This window comes from Coturnix japonica, chromosome 15, assembly GCF_054131305.1.
Source record: "Coturnix japonica strain WE chromosome 15, WE-NBRP24, whole genome shotgun sequence".
Classification (NCBI taxonomy): domain Eukaryota; kingdom Metazoa; phylum Chordata; class Aves; order Galliformes; family Phasianidae; genus Coturnix; species Coturnix japonica.
Genome location: NC_140677.1, coordinates 7,496,644 through 7,524,118, shown reverse-complemented (window position 1 = coordinate 7,524,118; position 27,475 = coordinate 7,496,644). Strand labels below are relative to the sequence as shown.

Sequence of the window (27,475 nt, the reverse complement as noted above, 5' to 3'; positions counted from 1 at the left end):
AACATTTCTAAAAATTTAGATTAAACTTGTAAACTGAAGACATCTCATTTTCTTGGTTAACACACGTAACTTCTGAGTCCAGAGCCACAGCTGATAAAAAGAAATTGCAGCATCTGTTTCCAGAGAAGCAGACATGAAACCTATTAAGCCTAACTATGGGCTGGAATTGGATAAATCTTCTGCCGACCAGACTGTATCTTCTCCCCAATTTCCCCAAACGTCTGGTTTAGCAGAAAAGATTTTGTAGATTCACGTGGCTCAACAGAAAGTGTGCAGATTTCAACAGCAATAGTTTGTTGGGTTTGATTTTTGTTTGTTTCTTTCTTTCTTAAATGGAGTACAAGAAGCAGGGTGGAAAAATAAAGCAATTTCAGCCAAGTTATCTAAATTCTGAGTCAAGTAAAGTACAATTTCAGCACAATTACATGTTAGAACTGGTAAGAATGAAAACAAAGCAGGGGCGCAGTTTTCACTGTCTTGTTCATCTCCCCTCAAATATACGCTTTCATGTGAAGATAAATTAGAATAGCCAAGCTACTGAAGCTCTTCTCCAATATAACAAGGAGAAAAATGAGCAGTAAATGATAAAGAAGCAAGAAGGCAGACAAAGAATCCCAATATCTGATTTTGTTGCTTATTATCTTCTTTAAGAGGGAGCTAAGTCCAGGAACAACTGATGACTGATCGCAGGGAAAGGAATATTAAGATTTATGTTTTTTTCCTGTACTGCCACATATTCTTCCTAGTAGATGTAAGGCATTATGGATATGGACAGTATACATTAAATAACTCTGAACAAAATTAGGTGTAAATTCTCATCAAAAAACTTACAAAAATATAAGTTGCAGCATTTCAGATCGTTGTTTGACTATCTTCAGGATTTGCAACCACAAATATATTTTAAAGCAAAAAGAAAAAGAAAGAAAAAGCCTTAGATGAGAAAAGTTAATCAATTTTAAAATAGCTGAAGGATAGCTAGCAGTAGGTAAGGTACACGAGGTATGTCCCTTGAGAGGACAGGGATGAACACTTGGCTTTGTATCTACAATTTTATTCTCATTTCCACTTCAGGGCTATGCTGGTTGATTTCTACTCTCTTTTTCTAGCTATCAAAAGAGAAAAATGTTGTGAGCAATTCCCCATCAGGCCTACTAAGTAATCAGTTTATTCTGAATTTCCAGTATCCCTAGAAGCAGAGACAACACAAGCATGAAATGCTACCCCGTTGAGGCCAGAACAGGCAGAGACTGAAGGCTTACTGACTGTGACTGTTCAGTCCAGAGGAAACAGAAATGTAAGTAGCTAAGCACAGGATATAAAACTTCAGAAATCAAGTACCTAATTATCAACAAAGTGACACACAAGCAGCCTGCCAGTTTAGGTGCTCGGATTTCTCTAAGCAAGTCATTATCTGGGTTATCCATTTATTGCCAATATAATCTAGTTTTAAAATATTAAGATAAAGAGACACTTAATTGTAAAAGATAAGAAGAAAACTCCCTTGTTGCTCGCACAGCCTTACTGATATTTATGGAGGATGACCACCAACAGGGAATAACAGTATGGTTAAAAGAAATATGACAACATGGGGAATTTTGAAATTAAAATGAAAGCAATGTCTGCTGAAACAGGGACAAGGGCACATTTTGTTGAGATGATTTACCTTTTGTTTGCAAGAGACACATCTGAACTTCAGCATTAGAACTTTTTTTTTTTTTTTGCCCCACTACAGTGAGAAACAATTTTTCCTTTGCCAGGAAGACCTAACCAGGGATTCTCTCTTCTTAACGCGATAACATCTGGCAATAACGATTATATTGATTACCTGATCTCAGTTACATTTGCAGAACAAAGCCTTGGGCACGAGTGAATAATTCTTGCCTCTCTATCATGGTTTATTATGCACTAAGACAGTGATGAAACAGAGAGAGAAGCTTTTGCTGCTAGTCTTAAATAGCACCTAGCTACTTTTCCCCTAACACACACACAGTGACTGGACAATTAAGCCCCATGTTAAATTTGCCAAATATTTGGGTTTTCAGAACCCATTCCCATTCACCTCTCACACAGAAGCAGGGATGAAAAGAAGCCTACATGAGTAAACTGCTGAATTGCTGCACTGCCAGAAACAGTGCCTTTATGACAGCAAAATTATTCTTAAGGACACGCAAGAGAAATAGAGCTTTGATAAATCACCATATTTCAAACCTGGTCTGTTTTATAGCAAGAAAGTGGAGTAAAACATGTTTTGAGAGCAAGAGAAAAATCAGCCTCGCATTTTCTCTTCCATAGTCTTCTCACTACTAATCCGTTAGGAAAAAAAAACAAAAATCAGAAACAGATAAACCCAGTCACACGCGAACCTGAAACACCACCCCCACTCCGGTTTAGTGCAAGCTCCTGAACAAAGCACAATTCTCAGCCAAAATCAAGACAGTTTGACACGAGCATGTTCCACTACAAGAAATTCTGCACAAACAATTTCTAACCAGTATCAACAAAAAAATACAGCAGTCACAAAGGATAATATGCAAATTGTTTGTATTTTACTGCTCATTCTGAAAATACTATCACTTTATTTTGTAGATTAATTAATAGCAAATTAAACAGATGATTTTATTACTGTACCATATCCTGTGCTGTGTACATTATATAAATAATAAACAATAACGCTGACAAAACTACTACACTGTTATATGAAAATGCAAAATGTAATTAGCATTCCGCTTAGCATATGTAATTGCTGGCATACTGTAAAAAAGAATTAAGTGATATACAACATAAAAAATGTCACCATTTGCCCTCACTCCAATCATTACATTTCACAATGAAATGGCATTGCTCAATTCAGTTTCTACATGTCTGAAAAGAGAATATCAAACTTGAGATGTTCAGGAAAGGTCAGGGAATGCTGCTTTGATAACAGCATTGTGCCCCCATGACAAGAGTGAATCAGCAAATCTAGGACATGAGAATACTCACTGTGGGATGAGGACAATATTGTGCCTCTCCACTAAGTCTGTTGGTTCTCCTTTCTGTAGATGTTCCTTTTGCTGCCAAAGCATTGCAGTTGAGCATTTGGGTTTTAATTATTACACAAATAGTTCATGAGGTTCTGCTTTTTATTCTGTTTATTGATTCTAATAAAGTTTGTCTGTAGGCACTGAACAGAAGTACAAACACTGTACAACACTGAAGCTCACAGGATGTTATTTATTTGGACACGATTCCATTTTTACAATAACAAAAAAAGGAGAAATGTGAATTAGGAGGGACAGCTCTGGAGATGTCCAAGGCCTCACATGTCCAATGTTTGAGAATGCCCAGATGAAAAGGAACTTATAATACTGAGGCTGGCAGCATTAAGTATGAAATAGAAAAGGTTACTCAAAGGATATGCTGTCCAAAATAGTACCACATTAATTCTGCTGTCTTTAATAATTACAATAATTATAATAATAAATTATACTTCCTTGCTTTCAATTTCTACCACTTTGGGAACATACTAAAGTACTACACTACATTCTCTGTTTCCCCATAGTCAAGTATTAATATGCAGTAAATAAAGCTCTCATTTTGTTGTGGCTATGTCTTCTTTATAAAAACACTTGTTGTTCAATTAACATTAGGAATAATATTTTACAGAATTATGCTAATATTGGGTGCAGCCACCATACCATGAGACACACTTCAAATGTATATTTTTTTCTGCTTATATTTCATTCTCTGCTCAAAATATTTTATCTGAACAATGCATATGAGGGAAAAGGCAAGTAACTATTTGTAACTATAACTTTTCAACTTACTTGAAAAGCATTACAAAAAAATTAGAGCATTCACTAACTCACAGTTATGATATGCTAAGAGATCACCCTCAGTTCTTGTGGTAACAACCCTTTTTGAAGCAGGGCTCTCATCAAAGTATAACTGTTCCCCATGCTTTGCATGCAGGATACAGATTTGGGAGCGTTCTCTCCCAAAAGATCAAAGTTGTTTTCAGAATCAAGGTTTACCAGTAAAACATTTACAAAAGTGATAGGGCCACATTATTAAGCTTTTCTCATTTTGAAAACATTTCACAGTACTAAGGAGGTGTCATTATCCCTTTCTTACTAGACATGGCACAAAAGGATAAATAACATAGCAAGTCTTAGCAGTGACAAAGCTCGAGACAACATTTAGATATGCCATCCCGTTCCTTATCCTACTTCCAAGGCTACACAGCTTCACTTTTATCCTACTACTCACATGAAAATACAAAGCCTACTGGCATTAGGTATCTTCGCACCATGGAAAAAAAATTAACATATATTAGCAACATTGTGACAGCAGTCTGCAAAATCTTCATTGAACAGCTTGTAGTAGATGTTAAGATGGCCTGTGAAACTAATTCCTTGGTCTTCTTACACAAACATATCTGGACTCAGATCTTGGGAGAATATATTCGAAAGAAGAAATTGCAGTGTCCTATTTTAGATTTCATCCAACATCAACTCTGTGCTAGATAGAAACCTCAAATATGTCCCAGTGTGGAAAGCTGTAACATCTAAATCCTGTCTTTAAAGCAACACAGAAGGAAAACAGATGTATTTTTCCAAGGAAAGCAAAACAGCTATTGTTTTTTCTTGCACTTCCATTTTATATACATTGATCTCTGGAGTAATTTCACTCATTAAAGTGGTTTTACATAAATTATGGATCTGGCTGGCTATGTTTCACCTAAGCTCTACTGCTACCGCTCTAGTGCTTGTTGACTTTTTAATTAGTAACACAGCTTCATCAAGCTAGTCAGAAAATGAAAATCCTCCTCAGAAATGGTAGTATCTATAACTGCTATTTCTTGCTTGCCTAAAGCCAGTTTGATACACAAGAGATCAAACTATATAAGCTTTTTTTTTTTTCCTTTATGCAAGAGCAATGAACAATGAGTAATAAAATGTATCAATTATTCACATTGCTTCCCAGCAGCCCAGAATTTCAAGAGAAAAAGAAAGATAAGGAGTTAGATTGAGTTTGAGTAAAGAGTAAAAAATTATCTGGTGAAATGTAGATATCTCCGAATAGAGAATTGACATAAATATATGATTATTAATCTGGAATGAAGATAAACATACCACACATTTCTGATCTAAACATAACATGGATTCTATGACAAAACATAATTTCCAGAATTTAAAACTAATATCAGAGAAGCCACTAAGTAGTTCATACTTTGCATTACTAAACTAAAAACTGCCTCCCTGCAAGAGCTTCTGGGAACATGAAACAACTGAAATTGAGTTTCTGCCTCCTAGGCTTGTTTGAGATGCCCTCTATTGCATTCAGGCAGCTGCCACACCCATGGCAACTGTATTACAGAGCTACTGAATAGGAAAGACGTTCACATTTTAAGTCTTAAAAGGGAAGCCACCCTATCCTTCAGGCTAAAAAAAAAAAGAAAAGAAAAAAACTTTTGTTTTCTTCTCTCCCCAGAGTCCTTAAATTACAGTGGTTAAGAATATTAACATAATGTGCTTTTCTAAATAATAAAGCACAAAGATGGTTCTAGCTTTACTTTGTTATTTTCTTAATGAACTCAAGAGGGGAAAAGGGATATCAAGAGTTTATGAACTGTTTAAACATAAAGCCAAAGAATTATAGGTAAAGTTCCAAGCCATTAATCCATTATATACTGTGAATTGGACAACTCCAGTGAGATATCATTTCCAGAAATGAATCCAGCAAAGCCATCAGCAAATAGTTAACACTCAGAACCTCTGAAACACTCCTTGATTCAATTCAAGCTACAAACCTCTATGTTTAGAAGCTAATTTACACTGGAATCTGGAATTTAATCATCTCTTCTCATGCATTTGAAAATGGATGACTTTACTCCATATAATCTAAATTAACTTTGAAATTTTGCTACACATAGTAATATAATATCTAGTCAGATATGCTGATCTTACCTTGAAAGAAATTAATTGCTTGATTCCTCTTCTTAATATTATACTGATGCTGATAAAATTTCCCTAAGCAGCACTAAGAGATTCACTGGTCTTTGCTCAAATAGGGTAGGATGTATATAAAGCCACAGAAGGATTATCAGGAATAGAGGAGAGGAACACTTTGGACAGGAGAAGAGATGGAAGGAAATTCATATTTTGTTTGAAGTCCACGGATTTTGAAATAAATCAACCAAAGGAGACTGAAATAAATCAGAAAAAGTTACATTTACAAAGGGAATGTAATGTTGAATTTATTTATTTTAATTTACTTCCAAGTCAATAAAATTTCCAGATGTGCCATTATTTACAACACACTGCAAGAATATTACCTATGGATTAGCTCTGGATTTCCAAAAGTGCTCTGAAGAATCATCCAGAAAGTGAATTCTGAGAAGCATAAATGTCTCAGTGATGGGAAATTTCATAATGGCCTCATTTAAAAAACAAAAAAAACAAAAATAATTGGTAACACGGAAGGAAAAAGAACTGACTGATACGAAGATAGCCTTCCTGTGTTCCATACGGTGTAAAGGTAGATGTGTTTTCTGATAAGACTTTTCAGCTCAGGAAGAAAAATGTCAAGTATTAGGCACAATCTACTGGGTTTGTTCTTTTGCAGCTCTTGAAAGGAATTGCAAATTCTTTGATTCTTCCAAGCAAAAGTCCTGCCTTTCACCACATCACAGTGCACCTAGTTCTTCTTTTATTAAGTGTGACATTAAAATAAGTTATCACTAATTTACATGCTAAACATTTAAGCTGGCTTATCATCACAATGTGGGATTTCCTCTATGCAGAAGTGAATATCAATGGTCTTTCTACAGACTAAGATCTGAGATCGACATTTTTAAGGAAAAATTCCCGAAGAGCAACCTTCATAGATAGGTATTTTGAAAAACAAATTGCTGTGAGGAAATGGGAAGTGTTTATTTAACTTGGTGACTCTACAGTGCGAACTTTCCCATGCAGTGAAATTATATGGAAGGAGAAGGCTTTCCATAATTTTCTGGCACACTGGAATAACCAGGTTGTGGTATCTTCCTAAAACACGTTAGTCTACAGATTGAAGGAAAGCTGTGTAAACTCTAGAAGACACAGGCTACATTGCAAGGAAATACCTTGAACCAAATGGTTCAAGCATGGATTTATTTACAGCATATTCATATTATTCATATTATTCATATTATCCCTACCTCAAGTATTTTTACCGAATTAGTAAATGAAATGCTTAAGTCTGACAGCGGGTTCTTTGATTTACCTTCCACAAATCACAGTTCTGCTTTCATATCGTCTCCATGCAATTCTGCCCAATTTTAAACAAAATTACATTTCTGTCTGCCAATCCACAACAAGAGCAATGTACCAAGCTGACAACCAAACAATGAACTTAAACTCAGCTCTTAACTCAAAACATCATACTGCATCAGCATTATTCTGTTAACAAGGAGATTGTAATCAATTCACTTTGAGTGCTCACCAGAAGCAGTCAAGCATGTAGATAAATAACTGAACAAAGAGTCAGATTAACCTTTATTATAGAATCATCTAGGTTGGAAAAGACATTAAAGATCATTAAGTCCAACCACCAATCTGGCCTACCAAGTCCCATCACCTAATCTCACCCCTTAAAGCTCACATTCTTTAATGGCATTATGCAGGAGGAATTCACGGCACTTGATTCCAGCCAACATTGGAGGCATTTAAGATCATCCTACAACTTTTTTAAGAAAAGCAACAGTACTCAAACCATCAAAATCTATAACTGTTCAAGCCACAGAAAAAATGACTGCAGTTTTTGTTGGTTTTATTAATAAAAAGGAAATGAAGGCTTTCACACTGGCAACTCTTTTAAGCCAGTAATGCCTACCTTTGCTTTAAAACAAATACATTTCTGTCTTTACAAGATCAAAAACAAGGAAAATAAACCAAACAAATGAAGATGTAAATTAAGCCAAACATGTTAATTACAAAGAGGGGAACAAAACTGCAAAAATAGAAGGCGTAAAATTTGTGGAATACGTAAATGACAACAAAATACTAATGATATGGGATACAAAATACTCAAATTCATGACCTATTTTGGCTTGGCATTATTTTTAATTTGTCGTTGGCAACTCACAGAAAGTGAAAAGGTAACCTGAAAGATTTATTTCCAAAAATGGATTCCTATCCCACAGTCTCTTCTGTATGCAGAAACTGAGCTTTTTAAGTATAACAACAAAAATGATTAATGACCCTTGACATTAGAATTTAAAATGTCCTTCATGCAAATACCCTGCTTCCTCAATTCTTTTGTAATACAATAGCAAGAAAATATTGGAATTGTAAAGCTGAAAAAAAAGGGAGATGCACAGAAGTTACACAATGAAGTTGTATAATCGTGATACTGAGAGGATTATGAATAGAATACAAGATAACGATATGATGAAATTGCTGTCAATGGAAAAAAAACATATACAATTTTATCTGCTCAGCAACAGCTTAAATAGCAGGAAATAGTGATTAATTTTAGTGACAAAACCAGAGGTTTCTTCTTAAATGGAGAGTGTGAAATTAAATTGACCCACAGCTTTAACAAAATTGAATTAGCTTTTTGAAAACATGAGCACCATATTTTCCATATTTAGGACAACAATAATTAGATGCTGATATTTAATCTTGAAAGTTTTTTGCCTTTTAGTAATTTGGGCAAAAATGTGGCAGTAGTCCATTGCCACAACACAAGCAGAAAATAATTAAGAAGAGGTATAAACACAAAACAAGCATTCCCTTTTGCTTCATTTTCACAAAGAAAAATGAAACTGAAGTTAAAAATCGTATGTCTCTTGCTTCAAGCTGTACACGTACTGAGAATTAGCCCCAAACCAGCTAGTATATCTAAACTATGAAATAGGCCACAGATGGGAGGAACAGATGACCCTTAAACTTTAACTACATATTACACAAGACAAATTGGACAAGTAAAACAATTTGCTTTGCAGAATTCGCACAAGGAAGTGTTATTTGCAGAAAACTAAAATGTGTTCTCCCAATATTCTGTGGTATTTGGATTATCTATTATATCAAGAGGCAATGAGAATAAGCCCTTAAATATCTTGAATATCTAGGTCTCTTGTCACAAAGTTTCTCAAGAACAGTAAGAGGCTTCAAATTGAATGTCATCAGAAAACGACGCAATTTCTCTCATAGCAAAATGTAAATGGGAAAAGAAAAGGACTATATGAAACTTGAGACCATTCCTTGTAAATCAGGAAGATAACCTTTCACTAGTTCTTTTCTGTAGATAGATACTCAACAAAGACCAGAAGTAATGGAGTATCAGTCATCTTCTAATATGGGCTAGGATAAAATTAGCTAAAATTCCTAGTTACAATCATCAAAGATTCTTTTTTGGGGAAAAAAAAAATAAATGAAAGAAAAAAGAAAAAAAAAAAAGGAAAAAAAAAGGGGAAAAAAGGGGGGAATGTGCTGAAGACATTAAGAAGTGAATAAAACAAAATCAATACTGAAAAACCTGGAAGCTGAAAATGAAGAAGAAAAATTTAAATACTCTTAAGGGAAATAAATACAGAAAGAGGAAAAATTAAAACAAAACAATTTTCAAACAAAAAAATCTTAGTCAAATTTATCATCTTTTTTTCTGGACTTTGTTTAGAAATATGACAACACTCACCACACCACTTCAGGTCTAGTAAAGGTATACCCACAGAAGACAACCACCTCAGGAAGCTATGGGTAAACTCCATTCTACATTCCTATCTCTTTGTGCCTCTTGCCTGATACACAAGCAAAACTGATGCAGAGCATTCAAATATCAGATTTCCCCTCTGCTAGACATTCAGACAATGTTTACATCATTTCAGCCATTGATCACTACTGAAGCAGACATAGGAAATCACAGAATTCAGTTACCAAAGCCCACCAAATTCTCACGAAGATAGTTAGAATAACAGAAGCTAGTGGTTCCAAGCACATCTTCAAAACCCTATTGAAAATGCACAGAATTTCAGTGCAATAGAAGGTTACAAACAAATCTCTTTGTCTATAGATGTATTATACAATCCAAAGACCTTCAGAGCACTGAACTACTATTACCTTCAGAGCAAGGTAATACTACTTCAAATACTTGCCCACTTTTCCTCTCATCCCCATGTTATTGTGCTCCTTGTCACACACTTAAGGCTTGGTTACTCATGATCCCTGAAAGGGCCATTCATCTACAACTCACCCACCAGAACTGAGCCGTAGTCTTTGATACACTTATTTACTATACTGCTGTTTGTTGCTCCTCTGAGACATAGCATAAGTTGGGCAGAACATGTTACAGAGTCTTGAGCCCCTTGTTTCAGAAACACGAAGAGCATGGATACTTAATTTACTAAATGACTGCAGAGAGCAACAAACTCATCATTGAAAAGCTAACGTGTACATCAAGACACCATATCACTAAAAGCCTAGGTGAGGCAAAAGGATGCAGTGTCTCCTTTTGTACAATAGGATTTTTTTTTTTGTGCTTTATTTACGTATCACAATTGCAACACAACACAAAAAAATTACAGACAGAAGAGTGGTCATCTGTGTATCTTTATAGAATGGGCCCCAATTCTCCTTGTAACCATGCAAAACACTCATAAACTATAAGTGCACTAACAAAAGAACATAAAACTTGGTGAACTGGAACCCCTTTTATGAAGACAAGTTCAGTTATCTGTTTGGTGGGCAGTAAGTCATGCTGTCAGAGAAGAAAGCTATCTCCACTTCACTGAAAAGTTAACACAGCACTCTCCTAGCTTGCAGCACTGATATCTTTACAGTGGTCTGCCTGAGAAAAAAACTAGAAAGGAGTTGAGTACGTAATGTACCGTGTTTCTTTACATGCCACTTTCTTTTCCTCTTTTTCTTTAGTGTTTACATCCTGCTGAGGAATACTTCAGCACTAATACAGCTATCAAACCCTCTCCTTGACACATGAATTCACAAGTTTTCCAAGGTGTGCCCACTGAATCATGTCAGAGTTCAGTCACTGAGTGCCAATTGCATCACTTTTTGTTAATCCCTTTATTCCTTTAGCCCAAGGCTAGTATTTCTTTTGATCAATATAAATCTTTTCTGTCATATTATTTTTGCTGTCATTCTGTGAAGCATTATCTTGCTGAGCCAAGATCTCCATTTCTCCCTGGTATTGCAGTCCTGTCCCTCATGACACTTACCCTATGAATATATCATTATCAATCCTCCCAACCCTGATCCTCCCAGAACTGTACATAAACTCATCACTCAGGTATTGACTTTGATAAAGTCCCACCCCATCAAATGATACATGCTGCAGCAGAGGCTTTACTTGGAAGTAGCTCTTTTGAGAGAGATGTTTGTTGTTTTACCATGGTGAAGAGGGCCATCATGCAACAGTCAAGTGGGGATGCAGTGAATTTGAGTCATGGATTCTGAAAGCTCCAGCTAATACTTCATATGTATACTAAGTGGTATTTCATTTGGTACTTAGTGCAGCACCATTTCTATACTGGAACACCTCCTGCAATGAAATTGTTGAAATTTCTGTACTTTTCCTTCTTTATCCTTCTGAAATTTCAATCTAAAAATGGCTCTCTACTACTCTTGCTGTCTGTATAGCAATTGTAGAAATAAACACCCATATTTATGGTTTCTATTTACACCAATGCAAGACAAATTGAAATATTTTCATGCGCCTCTACCTTAAATCTGACAAATTCATTAACAGTAATAATGTCTTTGTCTTTATCATACCACACAGTGACAAAAGCAAAACAAGATAACCTTTACATGGACGCTACCTTCTGGGTTTTATAATGACATCCATTACTATCATTTCAAGCTTTCCATGAGTGTCTTCAAACTCAGAGGAATTTTCAGAATGATCAGTCTCACATAAGACAGGTCAGTTCTTGGTCCTGGCACAGCTACAAGCACCACTCATTTTTGGTAGATTTTCCTACATCTATTTTTTTAATTACCCAATTAGTTCTAATTTTTGAGCAGCCAACTGCATTGCCATAGCAAATAATAAGGGTAATCACAAGCATAAGCAAACCAGACAACAATGCAAATAGATGTCCTTACACATGTGATTTTTGCTACTACAGCTGTTCAACTCTCATCAGGCCTTCAATACAAAGCCAGATATTAGGATCTCCTCCCACAACTCATTTTTTTTCCACCCTAATCTGAATGTATGTCTGTTCAACCCTAATCAAAATGACAATTTTTTCCCCCACTGTGCCCTTCCAGTCTTCCCGCACCCTTACTTATATCACACAGCCCTCTTCATCCTTCTTTGCAGAAGTAACACCACTTACTCCAGACTGTTACTGTTTCAGAAGGAAAACAAACTGTCCATGCCCAATAGTATTGTTATAGCTTATTAATAGTAGGAAATTAAGAAAGGATATAAATAACAACTTATAGCTAAAATAGGAAGCAAATGGATAGTTGATCTATTGAGACTGTCTTTCAAGGAATGTCCTCGTTTCACACCACCAATATTGTGCCGTTTTATCATATCTTCTGCAGTTCCGTTAGCTCATACTGCATTAATCTACCTCTAAAACCAGATGAGGTCTTCAAACACCACAATTTATATTCTGTAAATAATCATGGCTAGTAGGTTTCCTTATTTTGTTTTCCCCCCAACAAACGACAAAACACCACTTCTGATACCATCTTGTTCTCACTCTTCTGTGCTCTTTTAGTCAAAAGGAATTAGACAGGCTCATCCTCCCACAAGGACTATTAATACAAATTTATTTTGACATGACTGAGAAAAGATGTGATAGTTATAGACATGGACCAGTTTGGAGCTCATGCTTTGTACCCTTTTCTGCTTCTATTACTGCAGATTTATGCATCTTTTTCTCATTTTTTCTCCACAACTGCAAGCAACTTGGCAAAGCATTACTCCTTTATTATAACTCACAAAATAAAAAAGGTTGTCTTCCCTTATAAGCATACAACACAAAAATAATCTTTGCTTTTTGTATAATGCAATGCACTGTCTGGTATACTGCATTGCCTAAATGGATTTTAAAAAGCAGACTTGGTTTTTCTTAGTGCACAAAAGTCATCATAACTGAGCTAAAATACGAGAATCAAACCATTTTTCATCTTACTGATGACCATGAAAATAGATATCAATCTTCAATGCTAGATATTTTTTATTGTGTTTCTTCTGAAGCTATAATCGATTGAACAAAATAAAGCTAATTTGAAAAGAGAAACAACAAAAACCAATTATTTTACTCAAGCAGTAGGAATCTGTAGCATCTAAACAGAATTAGCATGCAGACTTACAGTAATAACCTGCAACACTCAAAATATAGTAAATAATTCTGCCCATTAAGCCACGTGATTCTTCGCTCATCACAACAAAATTTACACTAACATGGACATTCAAGTGGTATATTCATGAAAATGGATGGACAAAAAGATAAATATATATTCCCTAATAATAATCTCAGTTATGTCCGATATCTTGTGGAAAGGGAAAAGTTTCACCTTTATTATAGGAAATGGCCAAATCAAATTCAGCATATTTCTTCTAGCAACAATTTGGTAACATGAAATTATGGTTAATAATAAATATTACTTTTTTAATTTACAGTCTTTGCAGACTATCATTTTTGAGCTAGATTATCTGTTATTCAAGGGGATAATCAGCAGACATCTTAATTGTGTCTGACATCTAAAACAAAAAAGAAAGCCAACATGAAATAATCAGTGGTTTAAACGGGAGGTATTTTAACGCTAAAGAGTATATGGGGCAGTTATAGTGTTAATAATTCAATGTTGTTTGAAAACCATTCTCTTATGACTGATTTATACATACTGAAGTATGCATATGTTATGCTACAGGTGGATGTGAGGTCATAAGAAACCACTTTACAGTCTTCCCAGAAGTACAGTGTCAAAAAGGTCACCTGTGGTAAAGGATCTTTTGGATTAGTCTTTCAAATCAATGCATGAATTAAAGGCAATTTACATATAAATGGGCTAATGCTCTGGCTTTGAAATTAGATGAATTTAAAAAGATTTAAGAAACAGCAGAAAAGGTCATTTAGGCATTAAGTATACATAATGCGATTTTTTAAAATTGCTTGTCTTGGAACTGTATGTTTCTGGTTTATTAATATTTCGTATTCACAGGCTGTTCAGCTCAGAAAGGCTACCAGCTATCTCTGTGAGCAAAGTCAGAAAAGTAGTTTAGTGCCAGAGACATCAGAACTGAAAAAAATTATAGCCTACGACCTCAAAAGTAAAATTTCCCCTATATTTTAAAAATGTTTTCAAGTATTTTATTATTATAAGGCAAAACTAACAAGTTTTATTCACTGACAGCCATTATATACTCATAACAAACAACAGAATCTTTAGAGGACTCTTCCATATGACTTCTATGGAATTGTAAAGATGATATGATTATTATTACACCTTTAGGATAGTTTTCTTACAAAGCCTGTGCAGCACAAAACAGAATTGTATGACAGTCATTAAACTGGCCCCTTCCCTGATATGAAAACAAAGGAAAAAAAGAGATGCTTACAATGAGCTCTGCAGCAGGGCACAATTAAAAACAAAAAAATGTTGCTTATCTTTTGAAATCAAATTATGAAGTTGTATAGATAAAAGGAGTTCTCAGGTGCATGAAACATGAAAGGTAAATCTTGGAAAACAAGACACAAAGATATTCAGTTTGGTCTTTGTAACGTAAGTGATAATCATACTGCTAAGCTGATTATTTAGGTTAGTGTCCAAGTAGTCAGAAAAGTGACCATCAGCTCTCATACATCCCTGCACTTCATCAGAAACAGATCAGTTTTAGTTTATACGACAGAACATCTTCTCAACAATCCAAATAAACTTGGTTTTGTAAAAAAAAATAAGGAGGAAAAAAATAAGGTTTTAATAAAAATATTACAAAATGATACAGAAGGAAAAAATATTTCCTGGTAATTCCATAAACAGTTCCAATGTTACAGAAAGTGATGACCACAATGGGAGAAAGGCACTACTAACCTTTGCTTCTAGTTCTCATGAATGTAGTATTAAGATCTTCAAATAACAACAGATTTTTTTTTTTATAAAGTTCTTTAGCAACAGTTCTAACAAAGAATTGAGTTTTTTTCCCCCCTTTTTCTTTTAAAACGCATTCCTACAAAACCAAAAATAGCTTAAATCACTATTGCAAAGTTGAGAGAATATTCCTATGTATTTAACTTGACAAGTTCTGTGTAGATACTTTATAAGCAGGTAGCACTAGCACAGATATTCACTTGATAAAAAGCTACGTTCCTTTTAGCACCTGAACTGACTTTTTATGTGCAGATTATTCCCATAAATTGTGTCATTTCTTTAGTTGCCTATTATAAAGAAATGTTTTAAATATAATCAACTAGGAAAAAAATGACTCAAATTCGTAGTACCATGGGTTCAAACACAACAAATACTAATTATTTACACATTAATGGCTTGATACATTAACATGTTGTAAGTTCGAGAACATATCTACTTCATACACAGGCTCAGAGCATGTTTGAAACTTTGCTCGTAAAAACACATAAAAACAAAGATACAAAGAAATCATCCAATGATAAAGGTCCTACAAGATCGAGAATAACAGTAATTAAGAACAACAATACATAGAGTAATGAGGCATAGCCTTTGGACAGAGAAATTTACAGCAGGTTATATCAATTTTCTCAAGAACTTTGTTCAGTTATTTTGAAGAGGCATAAAAAACTATTGGTGTTTGTGTCAAATACAACAATAAAATTAATGCACTTAAGCATGAACTTAAACTAAGGAAAGGTAATCAAAGAAAATGTTAGAATAAGTGCTTTATATAAAGACTAGTTAATATGACAGAAAATAAACTACTGCAGTTACCTTTGCAACAAACTTTCAAAGGTGACAAGCATTTAAAAGACAGTCTGGCCTTTTCAAAACAGAGCTTTGCAGTCCCTCCTTTAAATCACCAACATTACATCCTTGACTTCAGCTAAGTGCACTAAAAGAGAAAGCTGACACCAGATTAAATAGAAAGGTCTAAAAAGATCCTGATAGCCGAAATGGGTCTCAATGGCCAGAACGTGCTCATTTCTGTGAAAGAACATAAATCTTGTCCCTACTACTTCAGAGCTTTTATTTCTCTCAATGATCTTTTGACTTGATCAAATTTTGATTCTCTTATTTGGGTTTTAAAACCAAAAGCATCATCTTAAATGTCATTTAAGTGGGAGAAAGAAAATTATATTACATATCTACAATGAACGTACTTTAGAGGTGATCTGATTATGAGATGTGGAGTAGAACATTTCTCACCTGTCCAGAGCATTTTGCAGATCAAGAGAGTTAAAGAAAATCATCTGAATGGATTCATAAATAAGTCACTGTATGTGAACAATCATATCCACGGAGACAAAACTGAGACTAAAATCATTATACTTGTCTGTCTGAAATTTGGCAAATATTTTATGCAAGACAATATTGATGTTCCCAGACAATCAGCCAGTGCACCTGGCCCCTGCACATCTCCAATGTAAGTGCAGAAGTAACAGTTATCAGTATTATTTTGATGCCACTGGTGAAAACACACAAGGAGAATGCACATAAGCTTCTAGACCCTTTCAAGCTAACATGAGAGGGAAAAGAGAAGGAGATAAGAACAAGTCTCAGTATTCAATTACCTCTTTTTATCTCCTTTGGGGAGCTAGTTGCCTTTAACAGACTAAGTTTCTAGCTTCTACCTTTTCCTTTCTATAACTGTAAAGTTGGGATTGGGCGAGACATTCTTTAATGTTTCCATCTTGAAAAAGAAGTCTCCTGTCATCTGGTCAGCTTTGAATATCCCTCTGCCAGACAAGACCTCGTTTCTTTAAGGCCAAGCACTGCTTATGGAAGGAAAACTAAAAGAAAACATCACTAATAAAAAGGAGCACAACCTTTAATTTTGTTTCTTTTGCAACTGACCTGTTAAATACAGAAAACATGCAGCAACTCTCAGTCATAATTAACAAAGTAGAAATTCCTTGAATGAAGCACAAAATGAAAAAAGTAACTTCTTAACAATAAAAAGTAGTTACTTCCAAGAAGTGGTGATGGTAGGACATAGTAGGTATTACACAAGGATAAAAGGATAAATATCAACATATGTGATAGCTGCTGGTTATTAGTGAGTAATTCAGAACTCATTTACTAGTTAAGCATCTGCCAATATATCAATTACTTGAGTTGCTCATTCCACAGCTAAACTGCTGCACAAGAAGTAATTTCAAAACAATTTTTACAGCACTTAACAATTAATCAAAATCTATCCATTGCTTTTCAAATGAACCATTTTTCCTTTCACATTACACATTTAATAATGGGTTTATTCTTAAGCTGGCTGATAATTCTTTGTCTTCACGAAAATACAAAAGAGAGAGATTTGATATCCCACTCTGCTGCAGCATGTTCGTGACAAGCCATTCAATGAACAAAAGGGCAAGCAGATATCTCAGGATATTATCTAGTTCTTATTTCCACACCCTGACAGAACAAGCCCATTGCTGTATTAGCTATTTTACTCAGGAAGAAGACCAAAGAACCTAAGAGCTTTATGATATCCAGCCAAATGTTTTTTTCTTCATCTGTTCATATTCATAATGGGAAGATTATTACGTTTCTGGTCTATTTGCAAGCTTAACTAGCATTAATGAATTTCTTATTTAACTTGAAACTTTAAGTTTCAATTTTTCTGTTATAGAGGGTGGGCCAAGTAAACAGAGCACTTTCCCTCTTTACAGTGGAGTACGCAAACAGCATCATTTAGATTGTACTCTACCACAAACCCAAAATCCTATCAAGAAGCAACACATAAGACTAACAATACCCAAATGCAGAAACCTCCTTTGCTTCCCAAATCAGAAGCATCACTGTAGCTCCTTACAAGACATGAAGACAAGTTCATATTAAGACTTTCTTCTAGCTTTAAACTAGTAATGTTTTCAATCTCTTCAAGACTAGCAGCTCAATACTGAAAGATCTTGATTTCACCGTGTAATTTCTTTAGGGAGTTAACAGCTCAGTAGCATGACCACTATATGCCCTATTATGGCCACACATTTGAATGCAAAAGACATTGGGTGATGCTCTAGTTTGACTAAATATCTATCAATTTTAGAATTTACACAGGCAATTCGGCATGATTCAGTTCACCATTAAATAACATTAGCCTGAAGGAGGAATGGAAGATGCAGAAGGCTACGGACAGATTAGCAGAAAAGCGACAGGGGAAAAGACAACTGCTTTGGGAAATTTGGGGGGAGGGAGGTATTTTTGCCCATGCCATGCATATAGTACACTTTCACACTGGAAGATTATATTCTATAGTTACATTCCCCTTATATCAGAAGAAAGCAGAAGTCAGTAGCATGAGGTTTAAACTTGAGCGTACATTACAGGAGATTTTAGCAGAAAGGTAACATCTCTTCAGAGGTTAGGGTGTGCAGCTGGATACTGTTTTTACCAGCGCCAAGCCTCTTGGCTTCCTATAATCTACTTTAATGATTGGATTATAACATTTTTGGAAGAGACACAGGAATAAGCTCTATTGCAGATAATGAAATAACCCTCACCCCAGCTCTGTCTACTGGGGCTGGACTCTCAAGCCTAATCGCTTCTTCAAACAGTCTCACATACAGCCTGTGTCCTGAGTACCAAAAGCTGTTTTGCATTACCAGCTCTATTTTAATCCCTCTGTTTCTTTCCAGCACATTCTGATGTGCTAGATTGTGTTCCCAGCTCAAAGGGGAAGCTTCCAGATTTAGAGATGCAAAGAGGTTTCTGTTATGTTACTGACAGGTCTCATGTCTCAGTGAACAGAGTAGTATGTTCATGTGAGAAATACGGGCTTTCATTAGGAGGCTGCAGGTTCTTTTCTATGCATTAATCTTCCATCAGAAAAATGAAAACATGACTTAGACATATTTAATAGAGAAGCACAAAATTATTGGATAGAACAACTCTACCATAATTGCTCACAGGATGGGAAGACATGCATTCTCTATTGGAATATTACTGAACTCATTAGAATACAACAGCTTACTTTGGGGAAATCAGTTTACAGTTGACTTTTTTTTTTGCTTACAATTATAAAATTGTACATTGCTTTATAATAAATATTTCCACCCTATAAAATCATCAAAATAAAGATTTTCCATGATCATTAATATTTAGAGCATCAATTGTCAGCTACCTGTTAAAAGTACCAGTCCTAGGATGTAAGTTTAGTCAGCGGAAGATTCAAAAGAATTACTATTGATTTAGGATAATCGTTAAACATCAATTTTGCCACACTGCAAAACCTTCACAGATCTAATATTTGTTTGTCGAGAAACTTCAGCATTATTCTTTCTGAATGAAAACTCATTCCAGTTTTCTCCTAAGCTTCTGAATATACCAAAGACCACGAATTCTGAGTTTTAATTAGATGGGCTGTTTTGAACAAGTCACAATTTGTTATCCCTACAGATAGTCTAGCTTGAACTAATCAATCTTCTGAAATTGTTACATGAAATTGTTACATGAAATTGAAACATGAACTGAACTCCAACTTCTCCAGAGGAAATCGTCACATTGTGGAAAAAGCAAAGGTACTTCTCATTTTCATATAACCCCAGCAGATCCCTGTTAAGATCTGTTCTAACTACAAGTATTTTAGCTACAAAGATTAGAAGAAAATCCATAGAACATACAGCTTAGTGTGCAAGGAAGAGACAGTATGACCCTATGCATTTAACTCAATTACACTGGTATGGTATTGCAGAATAGAGATTAAACATTTCTGTCATGCATAAAAGGTATGAAGTAGCCACTAATCTGGTAAAGATCACGTGTATTATCAAACCTATGACTGCATTCCTGTCTAATTACACATGTGATTTGACAGTGAGTCATTGGGAAACATGAGCCTGATATAAGAAATAAACCACTGTTTAGGAAACAAGTATATGAATTAATCCACACGACTGTAAACTGGTCACATGTTTTCTCCAAGTGTAAATATGAAACCACCATGAAGAGACATCATACCACTGGGACAGACCACATGAGATTGAGAGGGGCCTCTCAGGAGGAAAACCTAAACATTACATCATATGGCATTAACAACTGGAGTAATTATTTGCTTGCTTTGCTATTTACATTTGCTTTTTAGTAAATAGTGCTGTTTACTGTATTAGTTGTTAAGGATCAAATGAGAATGAATTATCCTGGCTCAAATTCTCTCTAAGCACAAAACAGTTCATATTCCCTCCCCTGTGTCCATACACACAACTTTAAGGACCAACAGTGTCTCAAATGTATCTTTTTGTATTTGCAATCACGAACAACAAAAAGAAAACAAATGCTGATCCCCTTTTTTTCAACTGGAAGAAGGTACCTAAATGTCATTGATACGAGGGGTCCCAGGTCTCTAGAGAGATTACTATGTACATTCTGTACTCTTTCAAGCTACAGCAAAGACTATCTTTACTACAAAGCAAAGAGCCTCTGGCTAACAGAGTTTGGAAGGATAAAATTCACTGTTAGAATCATTCTGATTGGCTTCACTTGAGCAATGAAACATCCATTGCTGCTTTCACTGGTATTCCAGGAATTCATAATTTCCTTTCTTATTCCTGCCCATTCACAGCTTGCTGATTTAGTACTGTCACTTTGAAAGGAATTACAATTATAGAACCCAATTTAAGAGGCATCTTTTAAGAAATTCTTCTAAACACATAAAAGAAAACATCAAAATATTTCATCTTCCTTACTAATCCCATTAATATCTTTCCATTTATTATCCCATAAAACAACATCCATGTATTTTTGCAGCTAAGCAATTTGACAGGATAAAGGTAACTTTGGAAACCTGCTCTTTTATATCTATTATATACATATACATACACACACATCTGTAGTATACATATACTAAGCAGAAAGTAAAACTTCATATACCAATTAAGATATTTTTAGATGGATTTGGCGTTTGAAATGTTGAAGAGAGAAATTTGTCAGAGCTTGTGATATTTTCCCCCAAATTTGGCATCTCAGTAAGTTACTAACACCACTGTAAATAAGACTATCTTCTCAAGGGAGGGTTTCATATATATTTATAAGCTGTGACAGTAGCACATCTACATAAAGGGACTAATCATATTCCATCATTTTAAAAAATGGAGTAACAAAGTATTTGTTTATATAAAACATTGTACATCTGAAAAATTAACATATTTTCATCGCTGGACATGTTTTTAACATATTACTGCCAGTGATTCACAGCAAGATATATGGACTAGCTGGGATATCTGAATTTCAAAGCAAACTGGTTTTCATTAATATTGACAATGGCACATCCTTTTTCATTAAGTCCCAGCAAGAATGAATACAGCTCCACAACACTGCAAAACACATGCAACATTATCTGAGACAAGAGTCAGCTGCTCTGAAAGCCTGTCATGCTACCTGGCATAGATGGATTTATTTTCTGATTTATTAAGTATTTCATAATGCATCCCAGTCTTTTGAACTTGTCACTAATTTAATACTACATCTTGCATCAAAACATCTCAACCAATGCACTGCCAGTAGTAACAACATAACCCTCACCCCCATCCCAGACAGACATTCCTAACTGGGAGGGGAAAACGAAGACAACTTTTCAAACCTATCTGGGATGTCTACTCAGAGCAGCAACTCCATGCACAGCAAAGATGTCAGTCAGAAAGTTTAATTTTAGTCACAAAGATCTTTCAGTGTTTCATTTCCAAGAAAAAGCTGACAATTTTAGCTTATTCTACAAAAACCCAAACACGACTTGCAGAGGCAGTTATACTGTATGGTTTACTCCTTTTATTAATGACAGAGTTTGCTTTTTTATAGCTATGCAAAACTAGATTCTTCTAATGGAACACTAGCAAGCAGAAAACTCTTCAAAGACATCTTAAATTTCTTTCACTCTGTAAAGCCAAATGGGAGTATTTAACATTTAACATTGCTAAACTGGAGGCTAATCATAGAAACCTGTGACAGCTAATGGGTCTACCTTAGTTAAACTAGTCAGAAAGGATTTAACCTTCATTTCTGTTCAGGTGGTGCCCGCAAGTCATAAAATGAGAGAATTAGCTGCCCAGTATCCAAGCAATATAGTGCAATTCAGAGATGAGAGCTGCTTAATAGTATCAAAAAAAATCCTCTTCTGTGTCTTGTCAGTTCACGTGGCACATATATTATACCTACAAAAAGCTGAGTGGCAGATAAGAGCCTGGGCATTTCAGACAGAAACCTGGGATACTGACCAACACCTTATTTCTGTGCTTCTGTACCCCCACCTATCTGTTCTATCTGCACCCTCCCATATGCATGACCTAAACATTGTGTGTCAGAGAACTTTTTCCAAAAAGCAAATTTAAAATACAAATTATTTAAAAACTGAAAGCCTTGGCAATTTAAAGTATTTCTTCATTAACCCCAGAGTGGCATCTGCCAATAGAATACAATTAAAAGGAGCTTCCTCTAGAGCAGACTTCAGGATGGATACTTTGTTTAACAGCTATTGTCATGTTCTGGTGAAATAAAATCCATAAGACAACTCAGCAAAAAGATCACAAGGTAGCATGTAATTTTGCTAATACTAAAAGTTTCTATTGAATTTCTTGAGATTTTTTTTAAACATAATCACATGGAGCTAAGTCTAGTCCAGTAGTAAATGAGACTTTCCGAGGTAACAAAGTCTTCTGAGTCTACAGGAGAAGAGCGCCATGAGGATATTTAAGCACACTGAGTGTAATTTACATTCTGCTGAATTTACTGCTCACATGACTTAGTATACTGCTTGAAATAATGTGTTTAGCAGAATTTGGGGGTAAGATTTGGGAAAGGTGGGCGACAATTTTCAATATCATTTGGAAGAATCGAATAATTATTAATCATCATGCTTGAAAAGTCAAGTCTCTTTATAACACGGCCACTGTATGGTCACCATGAAACCTGGAATTCTGATTTATGAAGGTAATAGAAAAACTTTTGAAATATTACTACTTCAATAGTACTAATTAGGGAATGTTACTATTTAGTGAATATGAAAAGGGTGAGAACATCTCAATAGTACCAACTTTTGGATAACTGCATATTCAGAGCCTTTAGACTTCAGATCCATAGAAGTCCACACAGCAAAAGATAAAAATGCATTTAACATTCTTTTTTGTTGTGTTTTTTCTCCCATTAGTTCCAACTTTTCCAGCATTATTTTCCTTCCTTTTATATTCTTCCAGAGGAGAACACAATAAAGATTTCATGAAAAACGTTGAAGACAAATTTGGATGTTGTTGAATACACAACAGTGAACTCCTGGAGATATTCAGCTGGAGCTGAACAGTGTGGTGTCATAGTTTTGTAATTTTGTAATTAGGTAAATCTAGGTAACCCGTGACATGGAAATGCTGAACAAGAATATGGCAAATATGGAAAACTGTCACCAAACACCAGGACACTGAACAGATCATTGTTTTCAACATGTCACAGTTCTTCTATGTTTTTATTTAAAAATCTTGTATTTCAGAAAATTCAGTAAAAAGAAAACAGTAACACTAGGGAAAATAATCCCACTGAACATACAGCACTCAGCTATAAGAAAGATGCAAAGCTTGGCCTGTCAAAACAACCGCAGCTTCCCTTTTGTTTATAGGACAGCAGAACTTTGAACTTGCGCTCCCTAAACCATTATTTTCCTAATAGGCAGACTAACCAGCTGCAGCAGCTGTCAGAAGGCTTATTTGAAAAGAATATATAAAAAGAATAAAAAGTAAAAAAATAAAGAGCTGGATAAAATATGCAATACATCCTTGTATCCCCAGAATTGCTGCAAGGCCAGTAGCCAGAGAACATATTAAAGAATAATAAAAAAAATAATCAGAATGTTCTCAAGATTATGAATCTTTCACGCCCTATTTGCTTATCATCCCCCAGTTTGAGGGATATACCTCATTTATCATACGAAAAGCCTAGAATGTCATTCACTTGAAAAAATAGTTTCTCTGCACCTTTGTTGTTGTTTAAAGACAGAAAACATCAACAGAAAACACACACTGCATCCCTGAGCATGACTTTAACTCAGGAACTGGCTTCCCACCCACAACTTTACAGGCTGAACTTTATACCTGCAGGTGCCAAGAGACTTCCCAGCAAGATATATGAGTTACAATCCCTACTTCAACTAACAGAGAGAAGTGGGGATTTTGCTCAGAATCCTGGCCAAATAAGGCAAAAACTTCAAGTCCCTTTTTGCTCTAAGATGGTTGCCAATAATTCCATAGGCAAGAGCAAAAACACCTCAAAATGCTAACACGCTCATCTGAAGATTAATCTCATTGAGATTAGAGTCAGCTACAAGAAAGCAAATTCAACAAAAGGTTTGCATTTGAACAAATACTTGCCTAAAGGCTACAAGTGAAATGTCCACTTAACTACTTGCACTGATTATCTCAGCCACAAGAACTTATGTCAGATCATGCTCCTTTACCCATTACTCTGCAACTCTACTCCTGGTACTGGACTTTGACTTTCTTTCCTTTCCCCCACCCCAAGCAAACTTTTATCTAGCTGAGAGCATGTTTGGGCAACACTACAGATTTCCAACTGCATTTAGCCTCATGCTATAAAGCCACATACACTCTTCTGGCCTGTTTGTGAAATTTAAGGCTGCACTGAAAGCCCAGGCTCTCGAAGACGCCCATCAGCCACGCTGCCTTCCAGAGTGGGCTGCTGCTGTTGCACTAACAGATCTCAATTTCACTTGGGAATAAGCCACAAAATGTGCAGGAAAGAAACATTTAGAGACATCTATCACATATTTCATGCTTATCTGGGGAGGTTTCTTCTCTGCTTAAGAGAATATTTTCAAGCAAAGGTTAATTATGCGCTAGATTTCTAAGAGCCCATAAAGGATTTACAACAGGTTGTTGGCAGCATTTGGCAGCACTGATCACCTTCCTGCATGCCTGCAGAACACCAGATTGATAGCTGCCTTACACAGAGTTGGTTTAGCTATTTTCTCCTTAGCTCTATTATAATTGGAAGAAAAAAATAGGAAAAAAAAAAAAGGCTGCTCTGCAATCTAAATTCATGAACTAAGCCATACATAGGAATGAATTGCAGATCTCCCAGAATCACTGACAAAACTGCTGTTAACTTCAAAGCAGCCCACATTTGTCCAAAAGGAATGCAATAAAAGAACGACATCTGAGGTTCTCAAGGTTAGGCACAAAATATGAACAAAGGAGAAAGTTCTTTTACCAGCAGCTCTCTGCAGCTTTCCTTCAGAAGTGTTGTAAAAGCTTATGTTCATTCCACCAAAGGAGCCTGAGGCAGTGACCTGCTAGCAGCCATACACAGGATTAACTTAAATTCTAGAAGCAGCTTCACCAAACTTGACTTATCATTACTCCTCTAAGTTACTGATATGCAGCCAGATAACCTTTTTATTTTTTTTCCTAAGTTTATTCCAAAATGCTGAAAATTTTTAAACATTACCTAATGGTTATCAAAAGCCTGCTTCATTATTGGAAATAGACTAAAACTTCTCAAGAAAAAAATTACTCCGATTTAGTCAGAAGAAAAACAAAAATAAGAACAAAAATAAGTCAGTGGCAAACTACATACGTCAAGAGTATCTCACAGGTACCATATGCACCACATATATATATTCTAAATGTCATACATGCATAAATGTGGTACAAACAGTAGTGGCACAGAAGAAGCATTTAGGTAAAAATCCTCCTTTAGAACAGCATCAATAGAAGCACAGCTCCAACAGAGCTCACTGTAGCCTGCACATAAAAGAGGCCAGAACATAGTGAACAGGTAAATACCCACGTGTGCATTAGAAATCTGAAGCATTAATTATGCATTTACAAGCTAAACAAACAGGTCCGTGCATTGAGTTCAGATTGACATCCAACAATAAAGCAAACCCCATACAAAAAATAAACATTACCAAAAATGCAGCCAATGTAAAAATTTCTATTTTGTCATCTTGCCAGATAAAAACCATTCCCCACGTTGAAATTAGATTTTTCAAAGCTACCATACTGAATCATTTAATTTGTCTAAGTACTCCTAATGCAGTTGCACACTGCAATGAGCATTTAAATTTTAGATTAAGCAAATGAAGGGCAAGGTATTTCTTCATACACAGTTAGAAAGAATACTTAATGGCGGAATGCCTCACAGCTTACAGAGATGAGCAGTAACTGAACGCAATTTCATCTTGCCAGGCAGATGCATCTTTTGCCAGTACTGTTTTTACTTAATATTTAAATTACATCCTCCTACATCTGCCTATTATGCTTAACAATGTCTCACAGCTGATCTATGGAACTAGGCTGGACAGTAAGTAAGGACTGTAGTTAAATTTTCACCACCTTATTATCGTAAGTACGATGAAAAAAAAATTGTTTTGCAGATCAATCAGGGAATTTCAAACTGTAAAGTTTAAATCTTGGACACAGAGGGTTTACAAAGAAGTTCAACCTTCAAAAAGTCTCCTAGAATTCTCTCTTTTGGTCACCCCTTCCAAGCCTCCTTTTGTCTCCCTCAACAGCCTCTTACAAATCCAGTAAAGGAAATCTCAGTTGCTACTTCTTCCATATTGTCTAAGCCTAAGCAGCTTAATTCTGGCTTAAATCCATTTAAAACAAAAAAATAGAGCAGATGTCTAGGGAAAAGGTTTCTACATTTTAATATAGAGCATTTATTAACAGTTTAAGTTCTTGTTACCCTTTGTTGGCAATAATTAAGAGGAAAATAGAGTCCATTAATGCCACTTAAGCATTGATCAAACAAGCACTCATCTCTAGAGACGTAATAATAAAATAAAATAAAAAAATAAAAAAATAGTGCCATCTTCAGTATTTCATTCAATTAAGAGTTAATGCAGAGATCAGTTATTTCCATGAGAACTGAGTACTCCATCTCTTCCTGGAGAAAAAGAGATCACCTATTAGCTTTAAATGACCAGAAATACCATCTCCACAAGAAGAAATTAACTGAAACATCAGACAGTTGAAAGATTGGTATGTGAGGGAAGAAAAAATTCATCCCAATTATTAGGCAAGCCCAAGCCCACCTAATACAGGGCTTCAAGTTTATGCTATCAGTAAGCTTCAGTCAGAAAACTGAATTCACTTTGCTAGCCATATAAGATAAGCTGTCACTTTGTCAAACGATTTCTTACTAAATCTGACTGCAAGCATAAAGCATTAGCATAATTTATTAGAACAATTAGAATGCATCCTTGTTGTCTTCTAATTAGATTATTTCTTGCTGGTAATTACATTAGACAAGAAAAGAATAATAGTTTCAGATTTATAAAATCATCTGTATAGTACGTGAGGAGAGGATGATCAATAACGCTAATCTACTGGAACACAAATTGC

At 35.3% G+C, this 27,475-nt stretch overlaps 1 protein-coding gene across 6 annotated transcripts in view; it reads right to left on the bottom strand.

The window, feature by feature from the left end:
- FHIT (fragile histidine triad diadenosine triphosphatase) overlaps window positions 1–27,475 on the bottom strand; it is a 503,125-nt gene that overhangs the window by 396,417 nt on the left and 79,233 nt on the right. Inside the window, exon 1 of one of the 6 annotated variants that reach the window (XM_085516766.1) lies at window positions 5,949–6,187. The exons of the other annotated variants lie outside the window; for them this stretch is intronic. The gene's annotated coding sequence lies outside the window, so the exon portion shown is untranslated. Of the gene's footprint in view, window positions 1–5,948; window positions 6,188–27,475 lie in introns of those variants that run through there. 6 annotated transcript variants of the gene reach the window in all.